The sequence below is a fragment of the Danio rerio genome, chromosome 5, assembly GCF_052040795.2.
Source record: "Danio rerio strain M-AB ecotype USA chromosome 5, GRCz13ab, whole genome shotgun sequence".
Taxonomy (NCBI): domain Eukaryota; kingdom Metazoa; phylum Chordata; class Actinopteri; order Cypriniformes; family Danionidae; genus Danio; species Danio rerio.
In genome coordinates, this window is record NC_141025.1 from 43,541,732 (window position 1) to 43,561,799 (window position 20,068).

Genomic DNA, 20,068 nt, shown 5'->3' on the forward strand with positions numbered 1-20,068 from the left:
TGTGGATGTGTTTAGGAGAGGACTTTTATCAACCATGTGAAGTTTCAGGCAGATCGGACATTGTGTGATTGAGTTATAAGGAATTCCTGGTCAATGGCAAAGCGTTGAGGTTTGTCATGCCGCCACGGACACGCCCCTCTCCGAAAACTCTAGATCTTCGCAATTTAACATCGCCAAGGCCTTTAGATGACAAAACCAAATTTTGGTGTTGATCGGATAAAATCCCTAGGAGGAGTTCGTTAAAATACAACGCCTGGAAATGGCAAAATCGCCACTTTTTTACAGCAGGAAGTTAAAAATATCTGACTTCCTGTTGAGTTTGAGATATGGCTCCAAGAGACTTTTTCGTAAGTTTTGGCATGTTTGAGGTGTGTGACAATTTTCGTTCATGTGTGTGATACGTATATCAGAGGCTCGTCCGATTAATTTTGGTAGGTGGCGCTGTCGAGTCTATTTGCCACGCCCACTTCAATATTGTTATGTGGATGTGTTCAGGAGAAGACTTTTAACAACCATGTGAAGTTTCAGGCAGATCGGACATTGTGTGGTTGAGTTATAAAGCCTTCCTGGTCAATGGCGAAGCGTTGAGGTTTGTCATGCCGCCACGGACACGCCCCTCTCCGAAAACTCTAGATCTTCACAATATATCATCGCTGGAGCTTTTAGATAACACTACCCAATTTTGGTGCTGATGCGATAAAATTTGTGGGAGGAGTTTGTTACTCTGTAAAACATGTCATTTCCTGTGGCCAGCAGGTGGCGCTGTAACTGTATCTGGATATTGGCATGTAAACGTGTTCAGGTCAGGACTGTTATCAAACGTGTGAATTTTGAGGCAGATCGGATAATGCATGCCTGAGTTATAACGACTTCCTGTTTTGTGGCGAATTGTCAAATTTTGCGAAGCCGCCACGGACACACCCATTGACGAAAACTCTAAAGCTTCGCAATTTAACATCGCCAAGGCCTTTAGATGACAAAAGCCAATTTTGGTGTCGATCGGATAAAATCCCTAGGAGGAGTTCGTTAAAGTACAACGCCTGGAAATGGCAAAAACGCCACTTTTTCGCCGCAGGAAGTCAAAAATATCCGACTTCCTGTTGGGTTTGAGATATGGCTCCAAGAGACTTTTTCGTATGTTTTGGCATGTTTGAGGTGTGTGCCAATTTTCGTGCATGTGCGTGATTCGTAGATCGGGGGCTCGTCCGTTTAATTTTTCTAGGTGGCGCTGTCGAGTCATTTTGCCACACCCACTTCCGAGACCCATAATAAACGTAAATTTTCGCCACTTCTGAGGCGTGTGCAAAGTTGCGTGAGTTTTCGGGCATGTTTAGCCCCTCTAAATCGCGATTCATTGGAGAGAAGAATAATAATAATAATAATTAAAGCTGCAAGCAGCGATGATAGGGACCTCGCACCCGGGCTCACCGCCGCCCGGTGACCTTACGATGACAGAGAACAACGAACAATAATAATTTAAGCCAATATATAAAAAAAGATCTAAGAAAATCACAGATTTATGCCAAACTTCCTCCTGTCAGCAGGTGGCGCTATAACTGTGACTTAAGATTGGCATGTAGATGTCTTCCGGAGAGGAATGATATCAACCATGTGAAGTTTCAGGCACATGGGACATTGTGTGGCTGAGTTATAAGCCAAACTACCTTCTGCCAGCAGGTGGCGTTATGACTGACTCAATATTGTTATGTGGATGTGTTCAGGAGCGGACTTTTATCAACCATGTGAAGTTTCAGGCAGATCGGACATTGTGTGGTTGAGTTATAAGGACTTCCTGTTCCATGGCGAAGCGTTGAGGTTTGTCATGCCACCACAAACACGCCCCTTTGCAAAAACTCTAGATCTTTACAATATATCATCGCTAGATTTTTTAGATGACACCACTCTATTTTGGTGCTGATACGGGAAAGTTTGTGGAAGGAGTTTGTTACAGTGTCAAACATGTCATTTCCTGTGGCCAGCAGGTGGCGCTGTAACTGCAACTGGATATCGGCACGTAAACCTGATCAGGTCAGGACTGTTATTAAATGTGTGAATTTTGAGGCAGATCTGATAATGCATGCCAGAGTTATAAAGACTTCCTGTTTTGTGGCGAATCAAAGTTTGCGAGGCCGCCACGGACACGCCCATCGATGAAAACTCTAAAGCTTCGCAATTTAACATCACCAAGGCTTTAAGATGACAAAACCCAATTTTGGTGTTTATCAGATAAAATCCCTAGGAGGAGTTCGTTAAAATACAACGCCTGAAAATGGCAAAAGCGCCACTTTTTCGCCACAGGAAGTTAAAAATATCCGACTTCCTGTTGGGTTTGAGATATGGCTCCAAGAGACTTTTTCGTATGTTTTGCCATGTTTGAGGTGTGTGCCAATTTTTGTGCATGTGCGTGATTCGTAGATCGGGGGCTCGTCCGTTTAATTTTTCTAGGTGGCGCTGTCGAGTCATTTTGCCACGCCCACTTCAATATTGTTATGTTGATGTGTTCAAGAGATGACGTTCATCAACTATGTGAAGTTTCAGGCTGATCGGACATTGTGTGGTTGTGTTATAAGGACTTCCTGTTCCAAGGCGAAGCGTTGAGGTTTGTCATACCGCCACGGACACACCCCTCTGCGAAAACTCTAGATCTTCACAATATAACATCGTTAGAGCTTTCAGATAACACCACTCAATTTTGGTGTTGATACGATAAAATTTGTGGGAGGAGTTTATAACTCCGTAAATCATGTCATTTCCTGTGGCCATCAGGTGGCGCTGTAACTGTATCTGGATAGTGGCATGTAAATGTGTTCAGGTCAGGAAGCTTATCAAGCGTGTGGATTTTGAGGCAGATCGGATAATGCATGCCTGAGTTATAACTACTTCCTCTTTTGTGGCGAATCGTCAAAGTTTGCGAGGCCGCCACGGACACGCCCATCAACGAAAACTCTAAAGCTTCGCAATTTAACATCGCCAAGGCCTTTAGATGATAAAACCCAATTTTGGTGTTGATCGGATAAAATCCCTAGGAGGAGTTCGTTAAAATACAACGCCTGGAAATGGCAAAAACGCCACTTTTTCGCCGCAGGAAGGTAAAAATATCCGACTTCCTGTTGGGTTTGAGATATGGCTCCAAGAGACTTTTTTGTATGTTTTGGCATGTTTGAGGTGTGTGCCAATTTTCGTGCATGTGCGTGATTCGTGGATCGGGGGCTCGTCCGTTTAATTTTTCTAGGTGGCGCTGTCGAGTCATTTTGCCACGCCCACTTCCGGAGCCCATAATAAACGTAAATTTTCGCCACTTCTGAGGCGTGTGCAAAGTTTCGTGACTTTTCGGGCATGTTTAGCCCCTCAAAACCGCGATTCATTCCGGAAAAGAATAATAATAATAATAATAATAATAATAATAATAAACGGAGCAATTCCAATAGGGCCTTGCACCGTTCGGTGCTCGGTCCCTAATAATAATAATAATAAACGGAGCAATTCCAATAGGGCCTACGCACCGTTTCGGTGCTCGGTCCCTAATAATAATAATAATAATAATAATAATAATAAACGGAGCAATTCCAATAGGGCCTACGCACCGTTTCGGTGCTCGGTCCCTAATAATAATTAAAGCTGCAAGCAGCGATGATAGGGACCTCGCACCCGGGCTCACCGCCGCCCGGTGGCCACAGGATGACAGAGAACAGCGAACAGTAATAATTTAAGCCGATATATTAAAAAAAATCTGAGAAAATCACAGATTTATGCCAAATTTCCTCCTGTCAGCAGGTGGCGCTATAACTGTGACTCATGATTGGCATGTAGATATCTTCAGGAGAGGAAACTTATCAACCATGTGAAGTTTTAAGCAGATTGGACATTGTTTGGCTGAGTTATAAGCCAAACTGCCTTTTGTCAGCAGGTGGCGCTATGACAGACTCAATGTTGTTATGTAGATGTGTTCAGGAGAGGACTTTTATCAACCTTGTGAAGTTTCAGCCAGATCGGACTTTGTGTGGTTGAGTTATACTGCAAACTACCATCTGCCAGCAGGTGGCACTATAACTGTGACTTAAGATTGGCATGTAGATGTCTTCAGTAATGGAAATTAATCGACCATGTGAAGTTTCAGGCAGATCGGAGTTTGTGTGGTTGAGTTATAAGCCAATCTACCTTCTGCCAGCAGGTGGCGCTATGACTGACCCAATATTGTTATCTAGATGTGTTCAGAAGAGGACTTTTATCAATCATGTGAAGTTTCAGGCAGATTAGACATTGTGTGGTTAAGTTATAATAACTTCCTGTTCCATGGCGAAGTGTTGAGGTTTGTCATGCCACCACAGACACGCCCCTCAGCAAAAACTCTAGATCTTCACAATATATCATCACTAGAGCTTTCAGATGACACCACTCTATTTTGGTGCTGATACGGGAAAGTTTGTGGAAGGAGTTTGTTACAGTGTCAAACATGTCATTTCCTGTGCCCAGCAGGTGGCGCTAAAACTGTAACTGGATATCGGCACGTAAACCTGTTCAGGTCTGGACTGTTATTAAATGTGTGAATTTTGAGGCAGATCGAATATTGCATGCCTGAGTTATAACGACTTCCTGTTTTGTAGCGAATCATCAAAGTTTGCGAGGCCGCCACGGACACGCCCATCAATGAAAACTCTAAAGCTTCGCAATTTAACATCGCCAAGGCCTTTAGATGATAAAACCCAATTTTGGTGTCGATCGGATAAAATCCCTAGGAGGAGTTTGTTAAAATACAACGCCTGGAAATGGCAAAAATGCCACTTTTTCGCCACAGGAAGTTAATAATATCTGACTTTCTGTTGGGTTTGAGTTATGGCTCCAAGAGACTTTTTCGTATGTTTTGGCATGTTTAAGGTGTGTGCCAATTTTCGTGCATGTGCGTGATTCGTAGCTTGGGGGCTCGTTCGTTTAATTTTTCTAGGTGGCGCTGTCGAGTAATTTTGCCACGCCCACTTCAATATTGTTATGTGGATGTGTTCAAGAGATGACGTTTATCAACCATGTGAAGTTTCAGGCAGATCGGACATTGTGTGGTTGTGTTATAAGGACTTCCTGTTCCATGGCGAAGCGTTGAGGTTTGTCATACCGCCACGGACACACCCCTCTGCGAAAACTCTAGATCTTCACAATATATTATCGCTAGAGCTTTTAGATAACACTACCAAATTTTGGTGCTGATACGAAAAAATTTGTGGGAGGAGTTTATTACTCCGTAAATCATGTCATTTCCTGTGGCCAGCAGGTGGCGCTATAACTATATCTGGATATTGGCATGTAAACGTGTTCAGGTCAGGATGCTTATCAAGCGTGTGAATTTTGAGGCAGATCTGATAATGCATGCCTGAGTTATAACGACTTCCTGTTTTGTGGCGAATCATCAAAGTTTGCGAGGGCGCCACGGACACACCCATCGACGAAAACTCTAAAGCTTCGCAATTTAACATCGCCAAGGCCTTTAGATGACAAAACCCAATTTTGGTGTTGATCGGATAAAATCCCTAGGAGGAGTTCGTTAAAATACAACGCCTGGAAATGGCAAAAACGCCACTTTTTCGCCGCAGGAAGTTAAAAATATCCGACTTCCTGTTGGGTTTGAGATATGGCTCCAAGAGACTTTTTCGTATGGTTTGGCATGTTTGAGGTGTGTGCCAATTTTCATGCATGTGCGTGATTCGTGTATCGGGGGCTCGTCCGTTTAATTTTTCTAGGTGGCGCTGTCGAGTCATTTTGCCACGCCCACTTCCGAGACCCATATCAACCTGCTATTTACACCGCGTTTGGTGTGTGTGCAATTTTTTATGAGTTTTTGGGCATGTTTAGACCCTCAAAAGTGCCCCGATAGGGGGCGGAATAATAATAATAATAATAATTAAAGCTGCAAGCAGCGATGATAGGGACCTCGCACCCGGGCTCACCGACGCCCGGTGGCATCAGGATGACAGAGAACAGCGAACAGTAATAATTTAAGCCGATATATTAAAAATATCTGAGAAAATCACAGATTTATGCCAAACTTCCTCCTGTCAGCAGGTGGCGCTATAACTGTGACTCATGATTGGCATGTAGATGTCTTCAGGAGAGGAAACTTATCAACCATGTGAAGTTTTAGGCAGATCGGACATTGTCTGGCTGAGTTATAAGCCAAGCTGCCTTTTTTCAGCAGGTGGCGCTATGACAGACTCAATGTTGTTATGTAGATGTGTTTAGGAGGGGACTTTCATCAACCTTGTGAAGTTTCAGGCAGATCGGACTTTGTGTGGTTGAGTTATAAGCCAATCTACCTTCTGCCAGCAGGTGGCGCTATGACTGACTCAATATTGTTATGTAGATGTGTTCAGAAGAGGACTTTTATCAATCATGTGAAGTTTCAGGCAGATCAGACATTAGCTGCGTCCCAAATCGCATACTTATGCACTATTCTACGCCATTTTGTAGTATAAATAGTGTAAGTAGTGCGTTCACACTGAAAACTCTAAAAATAATAAGAGAACTTTAATTACCCGGATGATGCACTCATTCAGCCGCTAAAATGAAGTGTGTAATGATGGACACTTCACGCACTCAACGACCGCAAGTTTGCTTACGTAGCGGAAGGGGCGGAGCTATCGGACGCACATGTTGAATAACTTTATTTATTTTGGATGGTGAAAGCAAAATTCTCCTACGAGAGTGATTATAGTGCCTCCCGATGGTGAATGCGGCAACACTCACTGCAGGTTTTATTTGATAGTTTGGTCATTTATTTCAATGATTTGGCAACTGTCAAACGTCATCAGGGAAACGGTTTGAATTTCCGCTTAGTAAAAAAACATTAGTGTGCCATTTGGGACAACACTACATACATATACTTTCCTGTTGAGTGTGTAAGTGCATAAGTACATAGTGCATGAGTGCATAGTGTATAGTGTGCCATTTGGGACGCAGCTATTGTGTGGTTGAGTTATAATAACTTCCTGTTCCATGGCGAAGCGTTGAGGTTTGTCATGCCACCACAGACACGCCCCTCTGCAAAAACTCTAGATCTTCACAATATATCATCACTAGAGCTTTCAGATGACACCACTCTATTTTGGTGCTGATACGGGAAAGTTTGTGGAAGGAGTCTGTTACAGTGTCAAACATGTCATTTCCTGTAGCCAGCAGGTGGCGATATAACTGTAACTGGAAATCGGCACGTAAACCTGTTCAGGTCAGAACTTTTATTAAATGTGTGAATTTTGAGGCAGATCGAATATTGCATGCTTGAGTTATAACGACTTCCTGTCTTGTGGCGAATCATCAACGTTTGCGAGGCCGCCACGGACACGGCCATCGATGAAAACTCTAAAGCTTCGCAATTTAACATCACCAAGGCTTTACGATGACAAAACAAAATTTTGGTGTCAATCAGATAAAATCCCTACACAGCAAATTCATTGGTGTTAAATTTCAAGTGTTGTGGTAATTCAGAGTAAAGTGTTAAAATTCTAGAGTTAGATGAAGGTAAAATAACCCTCTCTGCGTTGGAAGCTGATTTGCCTCCTTGTCATACAGAGTAACATGTATCTACCTTTGTAGAAAACCCTTGTATTTGAGAAACTAATCAGTGTCTGAAATCTCGCCACATCCTCATTCACCTGGCCCTTAAATTGGTCAATTAGTTTAGTCCACTAGACAGAGTAAATGACCACAAATAAGTGAATTCAGACACCTGCTGTTGAACACCTGCTGTTAACAAGCACAATCACTGAAAGAATAAGAAATTGAAGGAAGAAATAAAACTACAGACACAGCCTCACACCAAACCAGCTGAATTAAAACAGAGGATTAAACAACTCCATTAAATAATAGCATAAGCAGCTTCACTGATTACAGTTTGACTTCATTTCTGTAAGAATATTTGACAATGAACAGAGGTTTAGATTTTTTTATTAAAAAATATTTCATTTGACCTCACCATCATGGAGATCAGAGGCTGCTTATTTGAGCTCTTGAAGTTTTACTCTTATATCCAAATGTTTCTCTGACTGTTATAGCTGTGTTTCTAAAACTCATCAGTTATAGCAAGAAAGGTCAAGAGAAACTATACGTTTATGCTTAATTGTTCTAGATTAAATTTCAGGTGTTTAATAAGTTGATTCATAAAAATATGCAAATATAGTTATAGAAATTCAACTAACAATTAGGATGCAATTATTAATTAGAGTGTCATGCACTAAACATTTAAGTTCCAGCTTGCTCTGTATGACACACAGTCATCAAGAATCAACATATGAACCTCAACCGTGGTTGCTAAAAAAAAAAAGCTGCATGGTACAAAGCTCCCAGCATGCATTGCAGCATGAATAAATTATGCAGCTTTATGTTCTTACAATCTCTTTTCCTTTATTTTGTGTTGTTTTTGGGAGGTGATATTTCAGTAGATAGTTTTTTTTACTTGATTTTAATTTTTTTGTTTGTCACCATTATTGAGATTCAAAGACTAATTGTTGATGTCTGGGTGTTTTTGAGTTCTGCCATAGATCAAACATTCTCATTGTGAATTGTATTTTTATTTTATTGGAGCTTCAGTGGTTTCATTTATGTATATTATTTATTTCTCACACATAACTAATATGATCTTGAGTTAGAAAACAAGCAGGAAAGGAAGGCTATGATATCATAAATAATCTCTTCAGACTGACACTTTAATTTTCTTTCGGCTTTTCCTGCTATATGTATTTATAGTGCAATTAACATAAACTATAGCAGCCAAAGTAAAAGACATTTATAGCAAGCGGTTGAAGAGCCCGACTAAAGCAGACTCTGTCCTCCATCGTGGTGACTTCAAATGAACAACAGAAATTTCATTAAGAGCTTTTGTTCACATGACAGAAATAAAGTCAAAGGTCAGTAATAGGTGAAGCTCCATGATGAGTTGTTTAATGTGATGAGTTTTTTTTAAAGATGTTGAAAAATAAAATTTTTTATTGTGTAATTTGTTTTATTTTTATTGATTATTATTTTATTTAGAGTTTTTTTTCTCAGTTGATTTCATCTTTGGTTTTGGTTTGTGTTTTTCTGTCCTTCGGTGATTCTGCTTGTTAACAGTTGTTCATCAACAATTCTCAATCCTCCTTTAATTAGACACTTAATTGTCTCATTAACTTCATCACTGTCTTGAGTGTTCAGCCCTCTGTAGGGAGGACACTAGTTAGGATTTGGCTCTGGAATTTAAGGCTTAAGTGTGTTGGAATGAAAAATACAGACTATGGGATTTGTTTTTAACAGAAATATACTGGAAACTGAATTTACGAATGTAAAAAGTTGAAAACAGCAGATTACTGGCAACCACTGCTGCCAGTATTTTGACATACATTTAACAGATGTTTTACACAATAAGAGTTTGCTAATTAACACTCTGGGTGTTAAACATTTTAACACTTTCAAAAATGTTATTTTAACACTTATAGTGGTTCCCATATAAACTCTGAGGGAGTGTTAATTTTAACTCTAAGGTAGTTAAATCTATTAAATCTAAAATTTGCAGTGTGAGATCGATAAAAAATACAGACTGTTGAATGTGTTTTTAACAGAAATATTCTGTAAACTGAATTTATGAATGTTAAAAACAGCAGATTACTGGCAACCACAGCTGCTGGTGTTTTTCCGTAAAATCTAAAAATGAAAAAAAAGAAAGAAAAACAGCAAAACGGTTTTTGTGTTACCATTGTGGAGGATAATAGCGTCTCTGTTCAAGTCCAAGATGAACCGAGAGTATTTGATGTTATGCTGCATCTTCTTTTGTTTAAAGGTAACTGTGTAGTTACTAATGCAGTCAAAATCTGTTTGCTAATTGCAATCACACATGAAAACATTATTGCATCTAAAGACTTTACATTTTTGTGCACTAAGCTATGATTTTGTAAACTGAACATTGTATTAGTTCATGAAATATGGTTATTTTTTGTAAATTTATACAGTTCTATAAAACTTCCATGTTTTTCACAGAAAGCTTCTGGCAACCACAGCTGCTGGTATTTTTTTGGAAATTTAACAGATATTTTATACAATAATAGTTTGCTAATTAACACTCTCTTGGTGTTGACAATGTTAACACTTTCAAAAGTGTCATTTTTAACACTTAAAGTGGTTCCCATATAAACTCTGAGGGAGTGTTAATTTTAACTCTAAGGTAGTTAAATCTACTATCTAAAATTTGCTGTGTAGGAGGAGTTCGTTAAAATATAACGCCTAGAAATGGCAAAAGAGCCACTTTTTCGCCGCAGGAAGTTAAAAATATCCGACTTCCTGTTGAGTTTGAGATATGGCTCCAAGAGACTTTTTCGTATGTTTTGGCATGTTTGAGGTGTGTGCCAATTTTCGTGCATGTGCGTGATTTGTAGATCGGGGGCTCGTCCGTTTAATTTTTATAGGTGGCGCTGTTGAGTCATTTTGCCACGCCCACTTCAATATTGTTATGTGGATGTGTTCAGGAGAGGACGTTTATCAACCATGTGAAGTTTCAGGCTGATTAGACATTTTGTGGTTGAGTTACAAGGACTTCCTGTTCCATGGCGAAGCGTTGAGGTTTGTCATGCCGCCACGGACACGCCCCTCTGTGAAAACTCTAGATCTTCACAATATATCATCGCTAGAGCTTTTAGATAACACTACCCAATTTTGGTGCTGATACGATAAAATTTGTGGGAGGAGTTTGTTACTCTGTAAAACATGACATTTCCTGTGGCCAGCAGGTGGCGCTATAACTGTATCTGGATGTTGGCATGTAAACGTGTTCAGGTCAGGACTCGTATCAAACGTGTGAATTTTGAGGCAGATCGGATTATGCATGCCTGAGTTATAATGACTTCCTGTTTTGTGGCGAATCGTCAAACTTTGTGAGGCCGCCACGGACACGTCCATCGACGAAAACTCTAAAGCTTCGCAATTTAACATCGCCAAGGCCTTTAGATGACAAAACCCAATTTTGGTGTCGATCGGATAAAATCCCTAGGAGGAGTTCGTTAAAATACAACGCCTGGAAATGGCAAAAACGCCACTTTTTCGCCGCAGGAAGTCAAAAATATCCGACTTCCTGTTGGGTTTGAGATATGGCTCCAAGAGACTTTTTTGTATGTTTTGGCATGTTTGAGGTGTGTGCCAACTTTTGTGCATGTGCGTGATTCGTGGATCGGGGGCTTGTCCGTTTAATTTTTCTAGGTGGCGCTGTCGAGTCATTTTGCCACACCCATTTCCGAGACCCGTAATAAACGTAAATTTTCGCCACTTCTGAGGCGTGTGCAAAGTTCCGTGAGTTTTCGGGCATGTTTAGCCCCTCAAAATCGCGATTCATTCCGGAAAAGAATAATAATAATAATTAAAGCTGCAAGCAGCGATGATAGGGACCTCGCACCCAGGCTCACCGCCGCCCGGTAGCCTCAGGATAACAGAGAACAGCGAACAATATTAATTTCAGCCGATATATATAAAGAACCTGAGAAAAATCACAGATTTATGCAAAACTTCCTCCTGTCAGCAGGTGGCGCTATAACTGTGACTCAAGATCGGCATGTAGATGTCTTTAGGAGAGGCATCTCATCTAACCTGTGAATTTTCAGGCAGATCGGACATTGTTTGGCTGAGTTATAAGCCAAACTACCTTCTGCTATCAGGTGGCGCTATGACTGTGACTCAATATTGTTATGTGAATGTGTTCAGGGGAGGACTTTTATCAACCATGTGAAGTTTCAGGCTGATCGGACTTTGTGTGGTTGAGTTATGAGGACTTCCTGTTCCATGGCGAAGCGTTGAGGTTTGTCATGCTGCCACAGACACGCCCTTCTGTGAAAATTTCAGACCCTAACAAAATGTAATTGCTAGAACTTTCAGATAACAACCAACCAAACTTGGAGCTGATACGAAAAATTTTGTGGGAGGAGTTTATTACTCTGTAAATCATGACATTTCTTGTGGCCAGCAGGTGGCGCTGTAACTGTATCTGTATATTGGCATGTAAATGTGTTCAGGTCAGGACTCTTATTAAACATGTGAATTTTGAGGCAGATCAGATAATGCATGCCTGAGTTATAATGACTTCCGATTTTGTGGCGAATCGTCAAAGTTTGCGAGGCCGCCACGGACACGCCCATTGACAAAAACTCTAAAGCTTCACAATTTAACATCGCCAAGGCCTTTAGATGACAAAACCTAATTTTGGTGTCGATCAGATAAAATCCCTAGGAGGAGTTCGTTAAAATACAACGCCTGGAAATGGCAAAAATGCCACTTATTTGCCGCAGGAAGTTAAAAATATCCGACTTCTTGTTGGGTTTGAGATATGGCTCCAAGAGACTTTTTCGTATGTTTTGGCGTGGTTGAGGTGTGTGCCAATTTTCGTGCATGTGCGTGATTCGTAGATCAGGGGCTCGTCCGTTTAATTTTTATAGGTGGCGCTGTCGAGTCATTTTGCCACGCCCACTTCACTATTGTTATGGGGATGTGTTCGGGAAAGGACTTTTATCAAGCATGTGAAGTTTTAGGCTGATCGGACTTGGTGTGGTTGAGTTATAAGGACTTCCTGTTCCATGGCGAAGCGTTGAGGTTTGTCATGCCGCCACAGACACGCCCCTCTGCGAAAACTCTAGATCTTCACAATATATCATCACCAGAGCTTTCAGATAACACCACTCAAATTTGGTGCTGGTACAATAAAGTTTGTGGGAGGAGTTTGTCACACTGTAAAACATGTCATTTCCTGTGGCCAGCAGGTGGCGCTATAACTGTATCTGGATAGTGGCATGTAAACGTGTTCAGGTCAGGACGCTTATTAAGCGTGTGAATTTTGAGGCAGATCGGATAATGTATCACTGAGTTATAATGACTTCCTGTTTTGTGGCGAATCGTCAAAGTTTGCGAAGCCGCCACGGACACACCCATCGACGAAAACTCTAAAGCTTCGCAATTTAACATCGCCAAGGCCTTTAGATGACAAAACCTAATTTTGGTGTTGATCGGATAAAATCCCTAGGAGGAGTTCGTTAAAATACAACGCCTGGAAATGGCAAAAATGCCACTTTTTCGCTGCAGGAAGTTAAAAATATCTGACTTCCTGTTGGATTTGAGATATGGCTCCAAGAGACTTTTTCGTATGTTTTGGCATGTTTGAGGTGTGTGCCAATTTTCGTGCATGTGCGTGATTCGTGGATCGGGGGCTCGTCCTTTTAATTTTTCTAGGTGGCGCTGTCGAGTCATTTTGCCACGCCCACTTCCGAGACCCATAATAAGCGTAAATTTTCGCCACTTCTGAGGCGTGTGCAAAGTTCCGTGAGTTTTCGGGCATGTTTAGCCCCTCAAAATCGCGATTCATTCCGGAAAAGAATAATAATAATAATAATAATTAAAGCTGCAAGCAGCGATGATAGGGACCTCGCACCCGGGCTCACCCCTGCCTGGTGACCGTACGATGACACAGAACAGCGAACAATAATAATTTAAGCCAATATATAAAAAAAGATCTAAGAAAATCACAGATTTATGCCAAACTTCCTCCTGTCAGCAGGTGGCGCTATAACTGTGACTTAAGATTGGCATGTAGATGTCTTTCGGAGAGGAATCTTATCAACCATGTGAAGTTTCAGGCACATGGGACATTGTGTGGCTGAGTTATAAGCCAAACTACCTTCTGCCAGCAGGTGGCGTTATGACTGACTCAATATTGTTATGTGGATGTGTTCAGGAGCGGACTTTTATCAACCATGTGAAGTTTCAGGCAGATCGGACATTGTGTGGCCGAGTTACAAGTCAAACTACCTTCTGCCAGCAGGTGGCGCTATGACTAACTCAATATTGTTATGTGGATGTGTTCAGAAGAAGACTTTTATCAATCATGTGAAGTTTCAGGCAGATCAGACATTGTGTGGTTGAGTTATAAGAAATTCCTGTTCCATGGCGAAGCGTTGAGGTTTGTCATGCCGCCACAGACACGCCCTTCTGCAAAAACTCTAGATCTTCACAATATATCATCGCTAGAGCTTTCAGATGACACCACTCTATTTTGGTGCTGATACGGGAAAGTTTGTTGGAGGAGTTTGTTACAGTGTCAAACATGTCATTTCCTGTGGCCAGCAGGTGGCGCTATATTTGTAACTGGATATCGGCATGTAAACCTGATCAGGTCAGGACTGTTATTAAATGTGTGAATTTTGAGGCAGATTAGATAATGCATGCCTGAGTTATAATGACTTCCGATTTTGTGGCGAATCGTCAAAGTTTGCGAGGCCGCCATGGACACGCCCATTGACAAAAACTCTAAAGCTTCACAATTTAACATCGCCAAGGCCTTTAGATGACAAAACCTAATTTTGGTGTCGATCAGATAAAATCCCTAGGAGGAGTTCGTTAAAATACAACGCCTGGAAATGGCAAAAATGCCACTTATTTGCCGCAGGAAGTTAAAAATATCCGACTTCTTGTTGGGTTTGAGATATGGCTCCAAGAGACTTTTTCGTATGTTTTGGCGTGGTTGAGGTGTGTGCCAATTTTCGTGCATGTGCGTGATTCGTAGATCAGGGGCTCGTCCGTTTAATTTTTATAGGTGGCGCTGTCGAGTCATTTTGCCACGCCCACTTCACTATTGTTATGGGGATGTGTTCGGGAAAGGACTTTTATCAAGCATGTGAAGTTTTAGGCTGATCGGACTTGGTGTGGTTGAGTTATAAGGACTTCCTGTTCCATGGCGAAGCGTTGAGGTTTGTCATGCCGCCACAGACACGCCCCTCTGCGAAAACTCTAGATCTTCACAATATATCATCGCTAGAGCTTTCAGATAACACCACTCAAATTTGGTGCTGGTACAATAAAGTTTGTGGGAGGAGTTTGTCACACTGTAAAACATGTCATTTCCTGTGGCCAGCAGGTGGCGCTATAACTGTATCTGGATAGTGGCATGTAAACGTGTTCAGGTCAGGACGCTTATCAAGCGTGTGAATTTTGAGGCAGATCGGATAATGTATCACTGAGTTATAATGACTTCCTGTTTTGTGGCGAATCGTCAAAGTTTGCGAAGCCGCCACGGACACACCCATCGACGAAAACTCTAAAGCTTCGCAATTTAACATCGCCAAGGCCTTTAGATGACAAAATCTAATTTTGGTGTTGATCGGATAAAATCCCTAGGAGGAGTTCGTTAAAATACAACGCCTGGAAATGGCAAAAATGCCACTTTTTCGCTGCAGGAAGTTAAAAATATCTGACTTCCTGTTGGATTTGAGATATGGCTCCAAGAGACTTTTTCGTATGTTTTGGCATGTTTGAGGTGTGTGCCAATTTTCGTGCATGTGCGTGATTCGTGGATCGGGGGCTCGTCCGTTTAATTTTTCTAGGTGGCGCTGTCGAGTCATTTTGCCACGCCCACTTCCGAGACCCATAATAAACGTAAATTTTCGCCACTTCTGAGGCGTGTGCAAAGTTCCGTGAGTTTTCGGGCATGTTTAGCCCCTCAAAATCGCGATTCATTCCGGAAAAGAATAATAATAATAATAATAATAATAATAAACGGAGCAATTCCAATAGGGCCTTGCACCGTTCGGCCTTGCACCGTTCGGTGCTCGGTCCCTAATTAAAGCTGCAAGCAGCGATGATAGGGACCTCGCACCCGGGCTCACCGCCGCCTGGTGACCTTACGATGACAGAGAACAGCGAACAATAATAATTTAAGCCAATATATAAAAAAAGATCTAGGAAAATCACAGATTTATGCCAAACTTCCTCCTGTCAGCAGGTGGCGCTATAACTGTGACTTAAGATTGGCATGTAGATGTCTTCCGGAGAGGAATCCTATCAACCATGTGAAGTTTCAGGCACATGGGACATTGTGTGGCTGAGGTATAAGCCAAACTACCTTCTGCCAGCAGGTGGCGTTATGACTGACTCAATATTGTTATGTGGATGTGTTCAGGAGCGGACTTTTATCAACCATGTGAAGTTTCAGGCAGATCAGAGATTGTGTGGAGATTGTGTTTAAAGACAAACTACCTTCTGCCAGCAGGTGGCGCTATGACTGACTCAGTATTGTTATGTAGATGTGTTTAGGAGAGGACTTTCATCAACCATGTGACATTTTAGGCAGATCTGACATTGTGTGGCCGAGTTACAAGCCAAACTACCTTCTGCCAGCAGGTGGCGCTATGACTAACTCAATATTGTTATGTAGATGTGTTCAGGAGAAGACTTTTATCAATCATGTGAAGTTTCAGGCAGATCGGACATTGTGTGGTTGAGTTATAAGAAAATCCTGTTCCATGGCGAAGCGTTGAGGTTTGTCATGCCACCACAGACACGCCCCTGTGCAAAAACTCTAGATCTTCACAGTATATCATCGCTAGAGCTTTCAGATGACACCACTCTATTTTGGTGCTGATATGGGAAAGTTTGTGGGAGGAGTTTGTTACAGTGTCAAACATGTCATTTCCTGTGGCCAGCAGGTGGCGCTATAACTGTAACTGGATATCGGCACGTAAACCTGATCAGGTCAGGACTGTTATTAAATGTGTGAATTTTGAGGCAGATCGAATATTGCATGCCAGAGTTCCTGTTTTGTGGCGAATCATCAAAGTTTGCGAGGCCGCCACGGACACGCCCATCGATGAAAACTCTAAAGCTTTGCAATTTAACATCACCAAGGCTTTAAGATGACAAAACCCAATTTTGGTGTTTATCAGATAAAATTCCTAGGAGGAGTTCGTTAAAATACAACACCTGAAAATGGCAAAAGCGCCACTTTTTCGCCATAGGAAGTTAAAAATATCCGACTTCCTGTTGGGTTTGAGATATGGCTCCAAGAGACTTTTTCGTATGTTTTGCTATGTTTGAGGTGTGTGCCAATTTTTGTGCATGTGCGTGATTCGTAGATCAGGGGCTCGTCCGTTTAATTTTTCTAGGTGGCGCTGTCGAGTAATTTTGCCACGCCCACTTCAATATTGTTATGTGGATGTGTTCAAGAGATGACGTTTATCAACCATGTGAAGTTTCAGGCAGATCGGACATTGTGTGGTTGTGTTATAAGGACTTCCTGTTCCATGGCGAAGCGTTGAGGTTTGTCATACCGCCACGGACACACCCCTCTGCGAAAACTCTAGATCTTCACAATATAACATCGCTAGAGCTTTCAGATAACACCAGTCAATTTTGGTGCTGATACGATAAAATTTGTGGGAGGAGTTTGTTACTCCGTAAATCATGTCATTTCCTGTGGCCAGCAGGTGGCGCTGTAACTGTATCTGGATATTGGCATGTAAACGTGTTCAGGTCAGGACGCTTATCAAGCGTGGCGATTTTGAGGCAGATCGGGTAATGCATGCCTGAGTTATAACGACTTCCTCTTTTGTGGCGAATCGTCAAAGTTTGCGAGGCCGCCACGGACACGCCCATCGACGAAAACTCTAAAGCTTCGCAATTTAACATCGCCAAGGCCTTTAGATGACAAAACCCAATTTTGGTGTCAATCGGATAAAATCCCTAGGAGGAGTTCGTTAAAATACAACGCCTGGAAATGGCAAAAACGCCACTTTTTCGCCGCAGGAAGTTAAAAATATCCGACTTCCTGTTGGGTTTGAGATATGGCTCCAAGAGACTTTTTCGCATGTTTTGGCATGTTTGAGGTGTGTGCCAATTTTCATGCATGTGCGTGATTCGTATATCGGGGGCTCGTCCGTTTAATTTTTCCAGGTGGCGCTGTCGAGTCATTTTGCCACGCCCACTTCCGAAGCCCATAACAAACGTAAATTTTCGCCACTTCTGAGGCGTGTGCAAAGTTTCGTGAGTTTTCGGGCATGTTTAGCCCCTCAAAACCGCGATTCATTCCGCGGAAGAAGAAGAAGAAGAATAATAATTAAAGCTGCAAGCAGCGATGATAGGGACCTCGCACCCGGGCTCACCTCCACCCGGTGACATTACAATGACAGAGAACAGCGAACAATAATAATTTAAGCCAATATATAAAAAAAATCTAAGAAAATCACAGATTTATGCCAAACTTCCTCCTGTCAGCAGGTGGCGCTATAACTGTGACTTAAGATTGGCATGTAGATGTCTTCCGGAGAGGAATCTTATCAACCATGTGAAGTTTCAGGCACATGGGACATTGTGTGGCTGAGTTATAAGCCAAACTACCTTTTGCCAGCAGGTGGCGTTATGACTGACTCAATATTGTTATGTGGATGTGTTCAGGAGCGGACTTTTATCAACCATGTGAAGTTTCAGGCAGATCAGAGATTGTGTGGAGATTGTGTTTTAAGACAAACTACATTCTGCCAGCAGGTGGCGCTATGAAAGACTCAATATTATTATGCAGATGTGTTTAGGAGAGGACTTTCATCAACCATGTGACATTTTAGGCAGATCTGACATTGTGTGGCCGAGTTACAAGCCAAAATTTCTTCTGCCAGCAGGTGGCGCTATGACTGACTCAATATTGTTATGTGGATGTGTTCAGGAGAGGACTTTCATCAATCATGTGAAGTTTCAGGCAGATCAGACATTGTGTGGTTGAGTTATAAGAAATTCCTGTTCCATGGCGAAGCGTTGAGGTTTGTCATGCCACCACAGACACACCCCTTTGCAAAAACTCTAGATCTTCACAATATATCATCGCTAGAGCTTTCAGATGACACCACTCTATTTTGGTGCTGATAGGGAAAGTTTGTGGGAGGAGTTTGTAACAGTGTAAAACATGTCATTTCCTGTGGCCATTAGGTGGCGCTATAACTGTAACTGGATATCGGCACAAAAACCTGATCAGGTCAGGACTGTTATTAAATGTGTGAATTTTGAGGCAGATCGGATAATGCATCCCTGAGTTATAAAGACTTCCTGTTTTGTGGCGAATCATCAAAGTTTGCAAGGCCGCCACGGACACGCCCATCGATGAAAACTCTAAAGCTTCGCAATTTAACATCACCAAGGCTTTAAGATGACAAAACCCAATTTTGGTGTTTATCAGATAAAATCCCTAGGAGGAGTTTGTTAAAATACAACGCCTGAAAATGGCAAAAGCGCCACTTTTTCGCCACAGGAAGTTAAAAATATCCGACTTCCTGTTGGGTTTGAGATATGGCTCCAAGAGACTTTTTCGTATGTTTTGCCATGTTTGAGGTGTGTGCCAATTTTTGTGCATATGCATGATTCGTAGATCGGGGGCTCGTCCGTTTAATTTTTCTAGGTGGCGCTGTCGAGTCATTTTGCCACGCCCACTTCAATATTGTTATGTGGATGTATTCAAGAGATGACGTTTATCAACCATGTGAAGTTTCAGGTAGATCGGACATTGTGTGGTTGTGTTATAAGGACTTCCTGTTCCATGGCGAAGCGTTGAGGTTTGTCATACCGCCACGGACACGCCCCTATGCAAAAACTCTAGATCTTCAAATTATATCATCGCTAGAGCTTTCAGATAACACCACTCAATTTTGTTGTTGATACGATAAAATTTGTGGGAGGAGTTTATAACAACGTAAATCATGTCATTTCCTGTGGCCAGCAGGTGGCGCTGTAACTGTATCTGGATAGTGGCATGTAAACGTGTTCAGGTCAGGACTGTTATTAAATGTGTGAATTTTGAGGCAGATCTGATAATGCATGCCTGAGTTATAACGACTTCCTGTTTTGTGGCGAATCGTCAAAGTTTGCGAGGCCGCCACGGACACGCCCATCGATGAAAACTCTAAAGCTTCGCAATTTAACATCGCCAAGGCCTTTAGATGACAAAACCCAATTTTGGTGTCGATCGGATAAAATCCCTAGGAGGAGTTCGTTAAAATACAACGCCTGGAAATGGCAAAAACGCCACTTTTTCGCCGCAGGAAGTTAAAAATATCCGACTTCCTGTTGGGTTTGAGATATGGCTCCAAGAGACTTTTTCGTATGTTTTGGCATGTTTGAGGTGTGTGCCAATTTTCGTGCATGTGCGTGATTCGTGGATCGGGGGCTCGTCCGTTTAATTTTTCTAGGTGGCGCTGTCGAGTCATTTTGCCATGCCCACTTCCGAAGCCCATAATAAACGTAAATTTTCGCCACTTCTGAGGCGTGTGCA

At 42.0% G+C, this 20,068-nt stretch overlaps 1 protein-coding gene and 1 long non-coding RNA gene across 6 annotated transcripts in view; both read right to left on the bottom strand.

Annotated features, from left to right (window-relative positions):
* LOC141385583 (uncharacterized) overlaps positions 1 to 20,068 on the bottom strand; it is a 607,868-nt gene that overhangs the window by 69,099 nt on the left and 518,701 nt on the right. The gene's annotated exons all lie outside the window — the stretch shown is intronic.
* On the bottom strand, positions 1,144 to 13,894 carry LOC147844101 (uncharacterized). The gene is made up of 4 exons (XR_015491687.1): positions 13,792 to 13,894; positions 10,203 to 11,641; positions 5,920 to 7,420; positions 1,144 to 1,411 (listed from the first exon to the last, which is right to left on the bottom strand). It is a non-coding gene; the product is annotated as an uncharacterized LOC147844101 (long non-coding RNA).